General features: G+C 48.0%; 1 long non-coding RNA gene across 1 annotated transcript; it reads left to right on the plus strand.

Moving 5' to 3' along the window:
- The first annotated feature begins 3,788 nt into the window (after positions 1-3,788).
- Positions 3,789-8,467, plus strand: LOC147655929 (uncharacterized). Its single transcript, XR_015278712.1, has 2 exons — positions 3,789-4,002; positions 4,171-8,467. It is a non-coding gene; the product is annotated as an uncharacterized LOC147655929 (long non-coding RNA).
- The last annotated feature ends 230 nt before the right edge of the window (positions 8,468-8,697 follow it).

An 8,697-nucleotide genomic window follows, 5' to 3' on the forward strand; every position in this document is an offset into this window, starting at 1 on the left:
AAAAGATAAAGACCAAACAGGTCCTCATATGAAGATAGCATTCATCAGATAAATGCTGCAGCTTGATTTACCTTTTTGTCCACTTGTCTTTAAAAAATGGTAATCCATAGATGGGAAAGATGTTCCTCTCTGGAGGAAAAGAGGTTTGGTAGCGGTTTTTTGGTTTTTTGATTTTTTTTTTTAACCTGTAGATTTGTGCATTTTACTTACATTTTAAAGTAATGGCACCAGCTTTTTGTCTCTTGCACTTAGGAATCTTCAGAGTTTCCAGGATGTTATTCCAAAGGATGTTACATCCCTACACAATCTATTTACCTATGGGCAAGCCTGGAGACTATTTTACTCAGTATTTTACTCAGGGACAGCCCTCTTGGTCACTGACTTTGTTGCTATTTGGTTTCAACAAGGTGACAGGTTTAACATTTTGAAATTCATAGCTATTTTGGAAAAAGGTGCTGACTGGGGGTGATGAGAATGACACTGCAATGAAACACCAATAATAAACAAATAAATTAACATGTGAGGATCTTGGAAAACCAGGAAACTTTGAACTTCTCAGAACAGAAAAGACATCAAAGACTTGATTTTTTCCAGCTACCAGGAGTGGGAATCTGAATTACTGTAAAAGAAATTGTCTTGAGGAGCATTTGAATAAACTGAGAATGAAGTTACAATTAGAGATTTCCCTGAAATTAAAAGTGAAAAGGAAAACCAGACAAGAACAGGTTTATACATCTTCTCTTTCTGTGATTTCAAACATTATTGCACTGATTAAAACCTCATCATGCTGTTTTCTCCACATTTAACTTGTGCTTTTAAAAGCCAAAACAACATATGTTTTGTCCATGGGTCTCTCTGATTGAGTCTGGCTTGGATTAGATTATACCATATATCACTTTTTACTGGATTCTGAGCAATATCAAGCCTTTCTGCTTGCACAAAAAATTGAGGACTTGCTGAGAAATACTCAGTTACAGAGAAATTAAAAACTGAACTTTCTGAGAAAGAGAATCAAAGCAGCAGTAACTTCAGAAACTAAATGGCAAAGCTGTTTCATTTTTTATAACATATTTAGATCTCAAATAAACATCAACCACTTCACTTATGCAGGCATTCCCTTTATTCCCTTTGAAGTCAATGGGATTAGCCATGGATAAAATTCATCCTAAATTCTGTATAGAAAGACAGGTACAAAGTCACTGAATCACTTAAATCCCACAGAATCTCAGGCTTAAAAGCTGCAAAGGTTTCTTGTTAGTCCTTTGGACTGGAGTGTTTAAAAATGTGGAAATCTGGGGGGCAGGATTTGTCCTCACTGGAAGATGCTTTAAATCTATCCAGTCGCATTCCTCTCTTCCATCGAGTTGCAGTTGCAGCATCCTCTTGTTTTCTCCATGCAGTGCTGATGAGTTTACAATGATGCTGTGGTGCTTTTCTGCAGGCGGTGCAGGGAAATGTCATACAAACTCCATTAATAAATGATCCTATTGGCACAAACTGTTTGAATGGCACAGCCAGCTCTGCTAGCAAGACAACATATCTGCATGGTTGTGTGTGTGTATAAAGTATATATGCTCATCTTTCAATCCCCCAAAAAACCGATCCACGTTTTTATTTCTTTTTCTCCTCCACGTTGAAATCAGCATCTTTGGGAGTAAATGATGAGGCATACAAAGGGATACGAGCTGTATAAAGTCACTGGTATAATACACCTCTGACTTTCACTGTAAATGGTGTAACTATTCAGAGCTGTACTTCTCTACCCTTTCTTATTTCTAGTTCACGAGAATAAAACAGATAGAATTTCAACACAGCTATACAATCTGCCAGGATTTAAAAGGAAAAATTTAAAAGAATAAACATTAATAAAGATGTTTTAATTTTCTGGCATGAGAACCGAGGGCTGGGAATGTAGCTGTTTGAAGGCTGTACTGCGAGCAAGTGGCAGTCCTCAGAGAGGGAAAACCAAACAAATTATGGCTGCTGACTCCCAATATTCCACTTTAATTGGTGGGGGTTGTCCTGGAGAAAGATACATGAGCCTTTCCCGGCGGCAACAGGAATTTGACATATATAAATACAGGGGCCCATGTGCGTTCGAGTCTTTGCGGACCCGCACGAGACGCTGGCGGACACGGGCCCGCAGGGCTCGGAGCCCCGGCTCGGGACGCCGGAGCAGCCCCGCTCCAGCAGCTCCTCCGCGGCTCCCCGGCAGCCCGGCCGGTCCCGCCGGGGCGGTTCCGTGCGCGGAGCCTCCCGCCCGTCCGCGGGCTCGGCCGCCCGGTTGCCATGGGACCGACGCCGGCCGCCCCGGGGCCGCCGCTCCGCCGCCGCGGCTCCGCTCCGCGCCCGGCACCGCCGCCCTCCCGGGGCCGCGGGCCTGCGGGGAGGGGGAGGGGGCTCCAGGGCTCTCCCGCTAATTTTAACAGCCTTCTCCTTTTTCTCTCCCCGAAATCAGGAGGCCGAAATTGCCGGAGAAGAGCCCCCGCCCCCGCGCCGGGGCTCTCGCCTTTGTTGTGCTGAGCCCGGCACCGGCGAAGGCGCCGTAAATGAATGGTAAACTGTCTTTAAAAGGCGCTGGCGGGCGATGCCCGGGCCCTGGGCTGCCGGCGGCGGGGGGGCGGCCAGTGCCTGGCGCTGGGACACAAGAGGCGCGCTGGGGAGGTTTCAGACACCTTTCTTTCCCCATTTAATCCCCTCTCACCCTGGCGTGACCGCTTCCCCGACACACTGAGCCCCGACTGAGCCGGACACACGGGGTAGGCAAGGGCGCATGTGTGTAATTAATAAAGTAAATTAAAGGGTTTTAAAAATTAATTCTACTCATTTAGTCACCAATCTGTTAATGAGGCATGGAAAGCCCCCGGGATCGATAGTCGGGAGTAAAACCGAAGTAGGTGAAGGAGGTGCCTGCTGAAAGATAAAAGCTTTATAGAGGAAGTATCCGTATCTCAGGCGATATAAATATATATAAAAGGATGTGTATAAATCTTTGCCTGCTCTGGCGGGGTCTGGATTCCATCGGCGCGATGGAGGCAGCCGCCGTCTCCCTGGTTTATGGGGCTCCGAACTTTCCCTTCGCCGGTACCGCGGGGCTTCAACCTTTGCTCCGCCGCATCCTCTCAGCCACAGGAGCCTCTGGCTCCTACCATAAATATTAATACTCTGCGCTAGTGCGAGGCATAATTATCTCCCCTTAATTGCAAATTCAACCAAAAATTGAGCCTGCTGTCATTCAGGCACCTCTAAATTATTGTAATTAGGGCTTTTTTTATGTCAAGTGAATCCCTGGGCTGAATGTTAGTCCTTGTATGCAGTAGTGCAACATGTAAACCATATGCTGTGCCGCTGCTCGGGAAACCCCACCGCCGGGAGAAGCTCCCGGGGAGCGGCTCGGCTCCAGGCAGGGGTCCGGGCGGAGCGGAGCAGCCCCCGGGGAGCCCCGGGGCTCTGCCGGCCGCGGCAGCGCCGTCCAGCAGCGGGGGCGATGCGGGGGCGATGCGGGGGCGATGCGGGGGCGATGCGGGGGCGATGCGGGAGCGATGCGGGGGCGATGCGGGGGCGATGCGGGGGCGATGCGGGGGAGATGCGGGGGAGATGCGGGGGCGATGCGGGGGCGATGCGGGGGCGATGCGGGAGCGATGCGGGGGCGATGCGGGGGCGATGCTCCGCACCGGCACCCGCGGCTGCCGCCCCATTCCGGCACCGCCGTCGCCAAATCCCCCTTGGGAGAAGCGAGCCGCCCCCCCTGCTCGGCCCGGCCCTTTGTTCGGGGCCCGGAGGGGCCCGGGGTGGGGTCTCCGAGCCCGGCAGGACGGGCTGGGGGAGCGGCGGAGTTCCTCAGCTGGGTATGAACCAGCTTCCAGCGCCGGTGTGGGGGCTGCTGTCTGCAGGTGCCGCCCAGACTCCTGTGTGTTCCCATCGTCTTTTGTGAGTGAGAGAATGAGTCGGTCTCCAACGCAGATCCCTCGAGCGGCCTGGCACAGGGTCGCTGAGCCAGAGGTGAGGCTGGTGAAGGGCACAGGGTGTGTGGGTGCAGTGTTCCAGCCGTGCCTCTCACTCAACCAGCCCTCTGAGCAGCGGGCAGAGCGCTACCCCTGCCGCCTGCAGCCCTTCCCCGGCTCTGGGGCCTTCCCCAGGCTCATAAGCTTTGTCTTTCTTCCGAGCGAGGTGGTGGCTGAGGACACTATTCCTTACCAAGGACACGCATCACTGTGTGTGTGGAGCTGGGGTGCCGTGCCGAAAGGAATACCAGGTTTTGTTGGGCAGCAAGACAGACAACAAGAAGGGAGCCCAAAGTCCATGCTGAACACCTTCTGCCAGGATGAAGGGAGACTCAGTCTCGTTTCCCTGTGAGATTTATGCACTTTGTGCAGTAATTCTCATACAAAATACATAAGCAGCCTTTATGTCAGATGCTGGAGTTGTCCGCTTGCACGTGGTCTGCTAGTTCTACTGTTTGTAAGTCTTAAATTCTGCCTTCCAAGCTGAAAGGGTGAGAACTAATAATTTGTATGTAAACATGGCATCAAGCTTTCAGAAAACTGCTTTAAACCACAAGTTTTAGAATTGGTGCTCAGAAAATGATCTAGCACAGCACTAGGTACAGGAGCTGTGTGAGCACAGTTGTGATACCCAGACAGGAGATGCTGCTGGCTCTGGTTGTGATCTCACATTTGGTGGCAAGGCTGTGTAAGGAGCTCTTCCCCTCTTATCTCCAGTTTATTCATTCTTGTGCTTCTTCTGCCTTCTGTGCTGGACTTGCAGAGATGTTTGTGTGGCCATGGGTGATGAAGGCTGAAGAATTGTTATGGCTATTTTTCATTCCCACCCCACGCCCCAATTCAGAATTCTACTGGGAAACCATGCACCTAGGCACAGCCCTACAACAGGCCTTCGTTAGCACAGGTCACACAGGACTCACCTGCAGCTTCTAATTTCCCAAGCCATGTGATGGAGTGCAGGATACATGGAATTATACTCAGCAAAAAGTTTACTTTTTTGTGATGTATAGTCTTCTCAGTGGAAGGTTTTTTTTCTGGGTAAGAAATTCACAGAATAGAAAAAGTGCACAGAATGGAGCTCTCAAAAGTAGGAAATGACAGGATGAAGCTTTCCCCTGCAAGTTAATGTGGCCTTAGTATAAAGGGCCATTTATATTTTGAGACTTTACCTTATCTTTGCTGCAAGACTCTTATCTAATGCAGAAGATGTCTCCTGCCCTACAAGTGAGTCCAGATTGTGTTTTTGTTCTTCCCTGGCATGGGCTGCAGTGTTGGGTGGGCAGCAGGAGCAGGCAATGCTTTTCCTGAGGGGAAACCCCACAGGCAGCAGCTTTGCCTCAGATGTGACAGCTCATCTGTCACCTGGGCTGGCCCCTGTCACAAAATTTTCCGACATTGACATTCTGTGCTGTGCTTAGTTCTGGTCCTCAAAGAGCAGTTGAGTCCTGAGCTGAAGGGGACCTGATTTGGGAAAAGCTTCTGTTGAAGCTGATGAGAGCTATGGTGTGAATCCATGACGTACAACAAAACATGAAGATATCACAAGACTCAGGCTCGAGGGTTTCCAGTTTGGAGATCCAAAACTCAAGGCACTGACACATCTCACTGAGCCTGCCCAGCCTCACCTGAGCCCCCCTGCCCATGGCCCAGAGCCCCCTGCCAGCCCAGTTTGTGGCTGTCAGTCCCTGCCCCTGCCCTGCTGGCCCCAAGGGAGCAGCCAGCACTTACTGCTCCCTAAACAAAACTGTTCAAGAGATCTGATCAGCTTTCATTTTTTCCTTTCATTTTATGTCTTGCATATACAACTAAGAGAATAATGCCACCTTGCCTCACAGTGATGTAGTGCAAATACATTAGTATTTCTAACAAAATGAGCTGGCAAGGTGGGAAGGACAGAGAAAGCCCCACAGAGAAACTGGTGCCAAAGTGAGAGGCTGGAGAGTCCCCACTGGAACACAGCTACTGCAGCTCCCATCTTAAGACAACCACATGGGAGTGAAGAACTGGGTGCCTCTCATTTCACTCTTTGTTGCTGTCTTGAGCAGCTAAATTGCTTAAAAACTAAAAGATCCTTTGAAAGTCACCAGACATGTTAGGTGCTCTGTAAATCTGAAAATAATGTTACACTGTGATATTTTTCAGCCTGTGGCCTGTCACTTGCCTCCTCCCAAAATTTTACTTGCTGAAGTGGTTTACAGTGGCAGAGGTGACCCTATTTTGGCCCTGTTGAAGTCAATGGGAATTTCCCTGTGACTCATGAGTGCTAGTATTTCTCATGGGGCAAAAAAAATTTGCATTTCTTTGCCTCCTTAAATTCAGCCCAGGTCAGTGCAGATTTGGTGAGTCCTAAGTGTTACAGAAAGCTCTTCCCTTGAGCCTGCAGATACTGCCCCTGTTTGAGGTAAACTGAGCTGTGTTAAGTTCCAATTTCAGAAACAAACACAGATGTGATAATTACCACCTATGAGCAGGAAACCAAGATGGTGTAAATGGGTCAACATGCTGCCTGGGCTTGAGCCAGAGAAGTGTTTTATTTATGTAACAGAAACCATAGTTTGTTTAGAAGGAAAGTTTTAGATTAAATCAGAGGCCTTTAGAAACAGGGATAGACAGTGAAGCTTGTGTTATTGTCAGTTCTCAGTAATTCTGCAGAGTTAACATGTGCTGAATATTTTATTTGTTTTGTATATTATTTGCAACAGTGTTAATAACATTGTTTGCAATATTAATAACGCAGGATTTCTGTGTGCTGAACTGCATGCAGGAAAATGATTTGGGATGGTACTCACGGGGCCAGTAACGTACCACCTGTGAATTTGCAGTTATTAATTAGCAGCTTTGGTTGGCAAGCCCACCGTGCAGGAGCTGAGCCGCCCTCAGTGTGAGCTCTGCCCGGGGGCAGCATCCCAGCCCAGGGGCACGCAGGAGCATCCCGGAGGATTGCTGCTGGCTCCTGCAGTCGGGCCGACGGCGTGGAAATGGCGCTCAGATGTCTCTGGCCCGCTCGGGAATGGAGGAGGATGTGAGGGTGAGCTTCCAGAGGAAAGAGGACGCTTTTCCGGACAATAGATTTTTGCGCTGATGAAGAATTTCCGCCGAGCACCTTCGCAGCGAAGAGAAGCGGTTAATGAGATGCAGAGCTCCTCTTTGCCCAAGCTCTCACAGTGCTCTCCTTGCCAGGATCCAGCCCTCGCTAGCTGTGCTAACATAGTCTCAACCCAGATTTCCTTTGTGCCGAAAAAAAAAAGCAATTTTGGGAAGCAAGCCTTGTGCCCCGCAGCTGAGGAGAGGAAGGCAGGAGAGGGACCGTATCCCATGGAAACTGCAGGGGGCACAGTGTCATTACTAGAGGCCCGGGATAATTAGATGCTGCTGACTTGCCTTCCCTAACGAGGAGCTGAGATGGGGCTGTGAGCGGCAGAAAGCGGAGCCCCGGCTGTGATCAGCCACCCCTGCCCAGGTGCCGTGGTGTGATGCCGAGCCAGCCCAGGAGCCCAGGCAGCTCCAGGCACGGCCCCATGTCACAGCGGGGACACGGCCCGGGTCACCCTGTGACACAGCTCCTGCCCGCAGCAAGGGGGACCCGGCTCGGGAGGGGGTGCTAAACACCCTGAACACTGAAATTTTTAGGGAATAGGTTTGCCTCACCTATTCAAAAATGTTAAAAAGCACCGAATAGAAAAGAATTCTTGTTGACAGCATGCTTTCGGCTAACACATAAATTGTTTTATCTTTGAAATGTGTTAGTTTGGAAGCCAAATACATCCACTTTTGGTGTATTTTTCTTACATGCAGCCGTGAGGCACAGATCCCTCTCACCTGTTTTGGGTCAGCAGGATGAGGCATTTGCTTTCAATGTGGAGACATAGATAGGGCCATTCAAACGGTACCTTGTGGCTTTTTTTCCCCCTGCAGAAATGCTTTGTATAGCTGACATCACTGGTTCAGCAATCTACTGTGCTGAATAATCATAAACATATTTGTCCTAGTTATTCCCCTGGAGGATTTTTCCACCTAAGATATTTAAAGGGATATATTCTTGCTGTGACAGAGGTCTATTTTAGAAATACTGTCAGATCATAGTACTGTTAAAGTCCATAGATTTAGTAATTACTTTCCCACAATTAAAACCCCAAATGTTTTGTCTGTAGATACAGAGGTCCTTTTAGGAAAAACATTTGTTTTATTTATATAAAAACATCCTCTCATATTAAATGCATATATGTGAAGTGACTGTTTTGTGGTCCTAGAACTGATAAAGTAGGTTTGGAAATATTTTTTTCTCTGTCATCTCTGTGAGATATACTGAGTACATAAGGAGTTTGATATTGCTTGAGCACTTGCTCTTTCTATACACTTCAGTCAGTATTAGATTTTGTAAACTTTCCCCCTTTAATATTTGTCTCGAAGGATCAGAACAAAAAATGCAGCCTTTTGTTTTTTTCCAATTATGTCCAGAAAAATGACACTTAAACAAGAGAAAACTACTAACAATAATAATAATAAAAAAAAAGTATAAGGATTGCTTACACGTATGTAGACTTAATCGTTGTGAAAACAGAGGAAAAGGGAAAATTATTGGGGAAATGGTGTTTCCTGAGCTTCCAGGAAGCACTGTTAACAGTTTATTAGAATTTGTTATGGTAGTTAATAGAATTACAATGCAAGTGTTAATATTATTTAATAGTAATTA

Source organism: Cyanistes caeruleus, chromosome 1 (genome assembly GCF_971803275.1).
Source record: "Cyanistes caeruleus chromosome 1, bCyaCae1.hap1.1, whole genome shotgun sequence".
Lineage (NCBI taxonomy): Eukaryota > Metazoa > Chordata > Aves > Passeriformes > Paridae > Cyanistes > Cyanistes caeruleus.